Source organism: Muscardinus avellanarius (assembly GCF_963383645.1).
Source record: "Muscardinus avellanarius genome assembly, chromosome: 1".
NCBI lineage: Eukaryota > Metazoa > Chordata > Mammalia > Rodentia > Gliridae > Muscardinus > Muscardinus avellanarius.
Window position 1 is genome coordinate 33,702,562 of NC_137786.1, and position 11,208 is coordinate 33,713,769.

Here is an 11,208-nt window from a genome sequence, read left to right on the forward strand (position 1 = left end):
GATCTGGCTACCACAACTACAGAGTTGCGTGTGTACAATAGAAGTAGATCAAAGTTGAGATCTCATTCCTGGTTCTTCTCCTTTTACCTCTTCAGTAGCTTCCATTTTCCAAGCTTCAGCTCTTGTTCCCCCACCCAGATAAACTATAATGTTCCACTGGAGCCACACACACACCACAACACCTCACTCCAGGCTAACGCCAGAGCTTGATTTCACCCAGCTCAATTTCTTCTCCCAGAGAATCCTCCCCCTCTGGATTCTGTCTGCTTCTGTTCATGGCTCATGGCCTTCAGACTGCACTTTTATCTTCCTATTACGTCTATATTTAATGGTGATTTTCTATGGAAGAATTACTCAATAGACTCTTATTGGAATCAGGGTGAAATTATAACAGAACTTAATATATTGAGTAAAAATTAGCATTATGCAGAGATCCCAGAGCATAGTAGTTTATAAAATCTATGTCCCCTTTTTATACTTTTATTGGTGCATTGTATTTATACATTATAGTGTGACTTAGAGTGATATAAATAGACATGCATGCAGCAGTTGGTGTGTTTCCCTCCACACACCCTCCTCTCCCTTCCTCCCGCCCCATTCATGATAGCGAGACTGAGAGTGATATCTTCATATAAGTACATAGCATTATTTGAACTACTTCCTTCTTCAATCCTGTCTCCCCCTCCCCACCTACCTCCTTCAGTCCCCTTCCACCTCTCTGCTGGTCTCTCTTCTCATTTATTTGAAGTCACTTTTGTTTCCTATTCACTCTATCTTCCAAATAAGAGAGAAAACAAGTGACTTTTGACTTTCTGAAAGAGCTGCTAAAAACATGTGTTGGAGAAAAGACAGCCTCTTCATCAAAGGTGCTGGGAAAACTGGATAGCCATATGTAGAAGAATGAAATAAGAGCCTTATCTCTCACTCTGCACAAAAGTCAACTCAAGATGAATCAATCATCACTGAGAAATCAGTCCAGAACTTTGCAATTACTAGACGAAAACATAGGATCAACTCTCCAATAGATAGGCACTGGTTGGAACTTCCTCAACAAGACCGCCAAATGAGAACCGACAAATGAGATAGCATAAAATTAAAAGCTTCTGTACAGCAAAGGAAGCAACAAGAGTCAGAAGAGAGAGTCTGCAGATAGGAGAAAATCTTTACCTTTATTCCTCTGAGGGAGTGTTTTATTAGTTGGGTGTGGCAGAGGAAACCTGAGGGGCAAGGACTTTGCACAATAGTGAGAAAAAAGCCCTCAAATTGTGGGAAGTCAAAGGGAAGAGGTGTACTCTATATTTGCCTCTTTTTTTTTAGTTTAACATCACATGAAATGCCATCTGATTTAAGAGAACGTTTCATTGGGAAGGACTTAGGGGACCAAGGGTTTGGTTCTCACTATGGAAGCCAAAGTGAGGGCTGTTTTCCACTTCTTAGAAACTAAGTGCTCCTGTCCTAGGATCCGCCCATCAGAAGCTTCTATTCAGGATTTTGAATCTGTAAGGATTGTAAACCACAGGGATAGTTAGATATTATTCAAAGAGCAACTGCTCAGGCTGGAGTTCACCAATGGTAGTGTGTTGATCATACTGTTCTCGTGGCAGGATCTTGGCTTTCTTTTTTTAAATTACTGGATATTTTCTGAGCTTAGTTTTCCAGGCTTTGTTTTGTCTTTTTCTATTTCTCCCTTCCCTTCTTCTTCTTTTTCTTCTCCTCTTCTACTTTTCTAAATACTACATGTGAGTTACCTCATAACCTTTCCACAAAGTTGTTAAAAAAGAATTGGTTTTCCATTGTGTGTATTTCCCATAATTTTGCTATGTTTTCTCTAATATGTCCAAATTAGGGAGTATTGGGGATACCAGAGGGACCCCAGATAATGGAGGGGAAATCTCAGCAAGTCTAGAATGGAAGTATAGGAGAGGAAGAAGGCTGAGGTTGATTAATAGAGGAGTTACATCCAAATATGTGTAAAAGTATGAATATAGCATGGTTAAACTGGACACTCATTGTTGGGAAGGGGAAGGGGAGTGGGGACAAGGGGAGAGGACACCAAGCACATTCTAAATGTATACCATTTTCAATATATTATACATAAAAATAAAATTAAAAAAATAAATTTTTGTTAAAAAAAGAATTGGTTTTGGCGAGGTGTTGCGGTGGTACCTGCCTGTAATCCCAGAAATTGGGATGCTGAGAAAGGAGGATTGCAAGTTTAAGGCCAGCCTTGGCAACTTAACAAGACACTTAGAAACTTAGTGTGATCATGTTTCAAAATAAAAAATAAAATTGGGCTGAGGGTATAGCTCTGAGGTATAACCCCCCTAGGTTAGAATCCCTAGTGCTCCCTGATGCACACACACACACACACACACACACACACACACACACACACACAGTATTGGTTATCTTGTTTACAATTAGGAAGCTCTCAGGTACACCACATGAGACGGTGATTTTTCACTTCCATACATATTTGCCTGTGTTTATTCTACATTTCTTCTTCTTACCAGTCTTCCCAAGCTGGTTGTATTTGCCAGCTATTTTTTAGACCTTATTTCCATTCAGCTGGGACCACAAACACTACCCCTAGACTCTCTGGTTGGCTGTCTTCTGGCTGGGATCTATCAATGGTAACATGATAAGATATTGGGGACAGGAGCTGGGAGGACCCCTGCACTGCTTCCGAGTTTTAGAGACATCTCCCCTGCAGATAGTAAGGGATAACATGCTCTAGCACCTTCAGCAGATGCAGGATGCAGGCTCTTTCCTAGTTTTAGCTTCAAAATTCAGTGATCACTCAGTCGTCATAACATTAGCCACACAGTACCCACTTGGAAAACCAGAACTGTCACATAACACTTTCTACCAGGGACATCCTAGTACTGTGGAACCTGTCCTCCATAGTTCCAGGACTGCCCCAGGTAACATCTCTCCTTGGCAGTCCCAGACAGCCAGATGGCACCGGAGCAGTGCACAGAATGGGTTCCTGGCTACAGGTGGGAGCGGCTCTTTCTCTTTGTCTCTGCATCCAGAGGGAGGGAAACTTCTTCCTCAAGCTACTGATCTCTGGGTCTCCTGACCCTTCTGTTTCTGCTTTCTTGGTCCATTCAATGATTTTTGGAACTAATTTCTTGAATTAAATCCTCCATGTTAGAAAGAGTTATGATGATATCCGTTTTCTTGATTGGATCTTAAATAATGGATGATCCATTCTTTAGCACCTACTCCTAATACCTTATCTGCTATGAAGTTTGGTTTGGTCTTCCATCAAGAGGTAATCTGTTATCTATTTAACAATTTTAAACATCTTTTGTCATCCACAACTCCATCTGGTATAAAATTTATTTATTTTATCCTACTCTTCCATTAGATTTCTAGCATATTAAAAAGTCATTGAAACTTTTTTTTTTGTGTGTGTGTGGGGGGTCTAGGGATGGAACCCAAAGGCATTCTACCTTCAAGCTACACCCCCTGCCCTATTGTTTTTATTCTTTATTTGAAACATGGTCTCACTAAATAGCGGAGGGCCTAAGTAGCTGAGGCTGTCTGCAAACTGCGATCCTATAGTCTCAGCCTCCTGAATGCTGGGATTACAAGTGTGGGCCACCATGCCCGGCTTAGTCATTGAATCTTAATCATAGCATGTTTCCTCTAGCAACTAGCTCAGAACCACAATATTCTGAGCAAATGTTGATTTGAATGGATGTTCCAAATGGTAACTCTATAGTCTTACAGTGTTTTTTAGTTTTTTTTTTTTTAACAATTCCATTGCTTTTCTTATGCTGGTAGAAATGACTAAATTTAAATTTTTAAAAATGTGGGTGAATTGCAAAAATATCTTATCCAGTGATTCTCTAAACTAAAATATTTGCATACTCTATTTCCTGACTTATACTCACTGATTCATTCACTTAAAATGGTGCTTCCCAATTTAATAAAATGTTTTGCAAACCTTATATCATCTTAACCTCACACTGGCAACCTAAAACAGGAATGAATACCTGCATTTCTTAAAGCACTAAAAGGCAGAGCTTGGGCTCTAACCCTGACCATGTAAATCGAACATTCTGTCTTATCTTTTGCTTGAGCCCGGGGCTCTGACAGCCAAGTATCATAACTCTCTTAAGTCTTTTCTCTTTGCTGGCAAACAGCATTAGACATGCAAGCTTCCATATCTTATACAAAGGTACAAAGTAACAGATTATCTGTGATGTCTTTTTTCATATGAAATAAAGAGGAAAGCAACCGTTTTATTCCTTTGGGTTAGAGAATGTGGACAATCATGTTCTCAATTTCACGGTTCATTGCATCTATATTTATTAGATTAGTACTGGTTTAGAAACGCACCATGGAACCTCCCAATAACTTGGCAGTCACTTTTTGATTGCTTTTTGGAATTGTAGTGTCTTATTCTCCCAAGACTCTGACCAAGGGTTAGTGGCTTAAAACTGAAATGCTGCAGACAAATTGAATCCAATCCAGGCAAGACTAAAGTTATTACTCTTATCCACCTGATTTTTATTTGGCTTTTCATTGGTGCCACTTCTTAACTCAGGGGCTAATGTTACAGAAGCGGATCCCCCTTTTCAGCTAGGAGACTAATAACAACACCTGTGCTCTGATTTAGAGGGGAAACTCATTCCATCACTATCCTATACTGACCCCCAAACACCCGAAAAATGTAGCCCCAGCAAGCTCATCCTATGTTTGACTAAAAGGAGTTGTTCTGTGGCCAGTTCAATGAGGCACTGTTTGAAGAATACTGCAAAGGTCTAGGTGTAAATACCATTCCCTGAATCATAGCCCTTGTCTTTCATTGCAGTTCATGCCTAAACTCCATCAATAGCCATTTTTCCCTTTCCATCTGGTTTCCAAATCACACATTCCTAATCAGTTTAACATCTTATTTGCTTACATGATCTTATCAAATTCCCTCTGTTAAGGTTTGGATTTAGAGTATCCCCTAGACCTCATGTCATGAACAAGTCAGCCATGTTGTAGGTGGAGCTTGGTTGCTGAGAAGAGGTCCCTGGAGGTGTGGCCTTGAGGGTTATATATATGCCCTTGCCCCATGCATCCAGCCTCCATGATACGGGAGCAGAGTCCCTCCTCTCCTATTCTCTCTGCTTCATGCCATATGCCTTGAACTCCATAGACCTCACCCTAGTCTAACATGGACTGAAACCTCTGAAATCTCCAGAACTCTGAGAAAATAAATCTTCCTTCTTCTAAGTTGTGATGGTCAGGTGCTTTAGAATTCGGCAATGAGAATGCTTACTAAAACACACCTTCTTTAATCAGTTTTGGCTTCAGAACTTTAACCTCTTGTAACCACTACCTGATTTTTCTTTCCTAAAGTACGCAAAGAATTTCGATACTGCCTGGCTATATAATAAACTCTCTATCAATGGTAGGTATTACTGTCATTGTTAGATTTGTTTTGCTGGCCAAATTAGTGAGTAATAATGATCAATATTTATTAAGCATGTTCTATACTAAAGATTATTTGAGAGCCTTAATTTGTTATTTAATTATTGCAACCACCTCTGAGGTATGTACTATTATCTGCCTCATTTCAAGGATAAGGAAATGGAGGCAGAGTGGCAAGGCAACTTTCCAAATGTTAAGGAGCTAAATAGTGATTGAAAACAGAATTGAATGGCCAGCACCCCTAATAGTGGAGAAACCACAGGGAGAGGGCAGAAAGAGGACCTAACAAAGCAAACCTCAGTAAATTCTAGAAGATATAACTGACCTTGTAAACATCTAACTGAATTTGTCAGATAAAAGAAAAAGTTTCAAAGGCTTTCCCATGGAGGAATAGTATGGACTCCCTTTCTTCCAAGAATTTTTTGAATAGGGCACATGATACCCACAAGATTCTGAGCACGCACACCTAGAGGCAGAAGGTACATTAGAAATAAGGTTCTTGACTTTTTTTTAAATTTAGATCAAACTTATATTGCAGATGGCTCCTGAGTGCTTAGGTTTGCTTATACGCAGCTCCCAGCCGTGCCCATCTCTCCTTTACTCCTGTATGTAAAGCACATTGGGAATTAAGAGAATGAAGATGACATCTAACAGCCACACAGCTTCAGAGAACACTGGTTTGATGTCCCGAGTGGGCAACCTCCAAAAGCAAAGGCTTCAGGGCAACCTTCTACCTCTGACCTCCCTGTATTCTCTGAAGGATATCTGTGGGCCTGCGATTCCAGTTTGGGGGTTAGGACACTTCTCAACAGAAAAACAAGAGTGATGAGAAGGAAAAAAGGCAAGACTGAGCAATCTAAGACCTTGGAAGCACAGTTCATACTTGGTGGGAATAAAAGTGGTCATGTCATCTAGCTAGGTCCCCAGCTTTGCAAACCCATGCCGAGCTCCCAGCTCATCCTGCAGAAAGAAGTCCATCAAAGCATTGGTCTTGGCAGGGGCTGGGCCTGTGCTGGCAACAAGCAGAGTGGGGCCGCTGGCAGAGCCCCATCAGCTCTCAGATTCCTAGGGACTGCGCTCACCGCCTATCACCTTCCTCCTCTTTCCCTATTCTTGCACCCTTCCTCTCTTTGCTATCACTTTTGCCCCAGTAGCCACTACCTGGTATTGGTCATGTTGCACTGCAGAAGCAGAGAGTGGATGTCCACATTCTGTGTTTATAACCTCCACGTTCCAATGTACTGTCCTAAGTGGGCAGAGATTAACTATGCTACACAAGACACATAAGTCCATAAAATCAGCTACAGAATGGTGGAACAGCATGCAGAAGGTTAATTGTAATTGAGAGGGATAAGATGGCTGAATAAAGGCACCCAGCACCCACTTGCTCCTCCACGGGGTAGAACCAAGATATGTATGTATAACTACACATTGAAATGAGTGACCACATGAGAATCCTGGCATTTAACAACAGAGAACTGGAGACCTGGTGAAATCCAGAGACTTGGGATCATGGAATAGTGCCGAGACCACCTGCTTCCTCTCGGCATCTGTGTGATGGCCTCCCACACAGCTAATTGGCAGGTTCTCAATGTGAGCAAAGTCCTGAGAGAGGGTGTTGTCTCTGGCCAAAGTACTCCCCCACTTTTAGATATTCTTTCATAACTATTATTCTTTTGGTAATGATTCTTTTAACTCTCCACACAAATTTCTCCAGTGGTGTAAGATCAGGACTGTGAGAGAAACTGAGTCCGTGGAAAATAAACTTTCTGGTAATTTGTCTAAGCCTCTAAACGTCCTCGGCTTTGTTCAAATGGTAATAAAATCTAGTTAGAATTCAGATGCAGTGGCAGCATTCCAGTCAGTAATTACAAATGCAGATTTCCCCACTATTTCTGACCTTCATCTTCATCACTAACTTACAACAAAAGCCTTAGAGAGGAGGCAACCCGGTGCCTCTATTTACCCCTCTCTTTGTGATCCTGCCTAGATACAGGAAGAAAAACGTTGGGTGTGACATCAAAGCAACCTAGTTTATGAGCAGCTAATACTGCCCAATACAATGGAGCTGAAGGCTAGGAAGATTCTTGACCTTTACACCCAGTATGAGCGCTGCCCGAGACAGGGAGGTGCCACGTGGCTAAGAAATGAATATGTCAGAACAAAGGATAGATATAATAAATGTGTAAAAGAAAAGAAATATGGTTAGAATAAGAAAGGATTCTTGTATGAAGAAGATCTTATCATAAAATTGTCGCAAATGGGAAAAAAAGGAATTAGAAAGATTAAAAGCAGGTTGCAGAAGGATTGTGGTGTGGAAATGGATTATTAAAAGAGGAATAGGCTTCTACCAAGGTGAGCTGCTGCAGAACAGCCAGGCGGGATCTTTCGGCGCAGGGAGCATCTAAAGCTCCCAGTGGCTGAACTCAGCACACGCTGCAGGGATTCAGAGTGGAAATCAAAACCAAGAAGAAAATACGCCAGCCTCACGGCCAAGGGCGTGGCAGCGGCGCCATATGGCCACCGGTGGCAGCAGCAGCGAATTCACCGAATCCAGTACAGCTACATCTGCGTACTCAAGAACAGTGAGTCAAATTGCGGGCCACAGAGGAGAAATCCCAGTACTGTACTCCCTGGGACTTGACCCAGTGGGGGAGGGGCGGTGGCAGAGATATCACACCATAGGAGAACGTGCAACCTGGCACCCCCCACAGTCTAAAGCAGCCTCTATCAACTCTCTGGGTCGGAGACTCTGTGATAAACCCAGTAAAGGAGTAGTGGGGTCTGAGATACTACTGACTCGAGATCCAGAGCACCTTAAGTGAAGTCATAGTGACCCAAGGGAAGAACCCAGAGAAGGCACAAACTTCCAAAATCATGGGAAAGAGGAATAATACTGGAGCAATGAATGCCCACAACCCCACAACATCAGAACCCGATAAAACAGAAAATCAGAGATTTCTAGAAGAGCAAATCAGGAAAATAACTGTAGAAATAATAGAGGTGCTTCGAAAAGAACTCAGAGAGAGCCAAAAAGAGATAAAGGATGCAATTAATGAAGTAAAGGCCTCAATTCAAAGCACAAACAACCGATTAGACCACATGGAGAACAGAATCTCGCTCTTAGAAGATGATCATTCCAAAAATGAACGCATAGTTTCTAATCTAGAAAAAAATATCCGACAGCAGGAATCTGATATTGAAGAAAGATGGGCCCATTTTAAGAGAGCTAACCTAAGAATAATTGGAATAGAGGAGGGAAAAGAAAGTGAAACTAAAGGGATCAACAATCTCTTCAAGGAAGTAATAGCAGAAAATTTTCCAAACATAGAACAAGAGGTTGATACACAGGTCCAGGAAACTTATAGAACTCCCTTTAGACAGGATCGGAGAAGAGGATCCCCACGCCACATAATTTTCAAAATGACCAATGTGGAAGCCAAGCAGAGAATCTTAAAGGCAACAAAAACAAAGGGCCAAGTGACATTCAGAGGCAAGCCAATTAGAATCACTCCAGACTTCCCAAACCAAGTCATGAGAGCCAGAAGGGCTTGGAGTAACATATTCCAAACTCTGAAAGAAAACAACTTCCAGCCAAAAGTTTCCTACCCAGCAAAACTTTCTATCAAATTAGATGGAGAAATAAGAAGCTTCCATGACAAACAGAAACTGAAGGAATTTATGTCTTCAAAACCAGCGCTAGAGAAAATACTCAAAGAGATTAACTACAAAGAAGAAATAGGTAACACACACCAGAACCAGAGAAACAAGAGTTTCCATCCAACAGTCAACTAAGATTGGTTATCTGTGGAGATTCATTACTTATGTTAGTCTTTTACCTATCTCTAAATGGTATTGTTTGCCTTTATTGTTGTTAATTTTTAGGATTTCTAGTTGGAATATTAATATACCTTCAGATATAGCAATTGGAAATATTTTATCCCATTCTATTAGTAACTGTTAACTCTGTTTACATTGTCTTTGGATATACAATATTTTTTTTTATTTTTTAGGGAGTTTGTATACTCTTCTGTTGCCTGTGCCATTGAAATCATAACCAAGAAATCACTGCCAATTTCAGTGTTGTGAGGTTTTATGACCCAGATTTTCTCCTAAAAGTTTATAGTCTTAAGATTTATATTTAGGTCTTTTATCTATTTTGAGTTAATATTTGTATATGGGATTAAGTAAGGGTCCAACTTTATTCTTTTCCATGTAATTATTATGTTTCAACAATATTTAGTTAAAATATTATTATTTCTACCACCAAATGTTCGTGGAAACCTTGTCAAAAATAACTTGACAATATAGGGAAGAATTTAGGTCTAGGCTTTTATTTAACTCCAATGGTTTATATATCTGCCTTTAGAATAGTACTACACTGTTTCAATTATTGTAGCTTTATATGGTTTGAAATCAGAAAATATATATCTTCTAGCTTTGTTCTTTTTCAAGATCGTTTTGGGTATCTAGAGTCCATATTCCATATTAGGATAGAGTTTTTTTTCTGAAAAATAAATATATAAATATATGATAACTTCACCTAAAAAAATAGAAAAAAAATATTCTCTGGTACGAAAGAAAGTAAAAAGAAATATTGAAATGTTATCTTTAAGTCATCAAAAGCTTGGTATCAGACAAATGAAACTGTTATGTGAGATTATCATTTTTAATTTTGGATAAATTGCTATAATACTAGATGTCAACCACTAAGCCAAGCATGGGAGGGAGGGATGGGGAGAGTATGGGGTGGGGATCGGGTGGGGGCTGACTGGGCGATGTGTGCATGTATGTCTACAAAAGTTCGTATCCCACTATGATGTATGAATACAGTGCACCAATAAAAAAAAATAGTAAGGTCATCTGAAGAAAAAAAAAGATCAGAACAGTCACTTCTCAAAAGAATAAATACAAATAGCCTATAAATATGTGAAAAAATTGCTCAACATATTTAGCCATTAGGAGAATTCAAATCAAAACTACATTGAGATTATATCTCATCCCAGTTAGAATATCTATTATTTTAAAAAATGCTGGTGAAGCCGGGCATGATGGCGCATGCTTGTAATCCTAGCGCTTGGGAGGCTGAGACAGGAGGATCGCACAGGTTCGAAGCCAGCCTCAGCTATTTGGTGAGGCTTTCAGCAACTTAGTGAGACCCTGTTTCCAAATAAAGTATAAAATATGTCTGGGAGTATAGCCTCTAAGTAGGAATCCTCTGGGTTCCACCCCCAGTACCACCAAAAAAAAAAAAAAAAAAAGTAAAAATAGGTCTGGGAGTGTAGCCCAGACGTAGAAGGGCTTCCAGGAACCCCAGTACCACCACCAAAAAAAAAAAAAAAAAATGCAGGTGAAGATAAGTAGGAAAAGTAGCAGTCTTGGTGGGAATGCAAATTATATAGCCACTACAGAAGTCAGTATACAGGGTCCAAAAATAACTAAAAATATAACTACCATATGATCCAGCTATCTCACCTTTGGGTTTGAAGGAAATTAAGTTATCATATAAAAGAGATACCTGCTTACCTATGTTTAGTGCAACACTCTTCATAATATCCAAGATATGGAACCAGCCCAGGTGCCTGCCAACGGATGAATGGGTAAAGAAAATGCAGTAGATATACACAGTGGAGTATTGTTCATCCATAAAGAATAAAATCCTATCATTTGCAAGAAAATGCATGGAACTGGAGAACATCATGTCAAATGAGATAAGCCAGACACAGAAAAACAAGTATTGTATGTTTTCTCTCAAATAGGGAAAAAATATCTAAA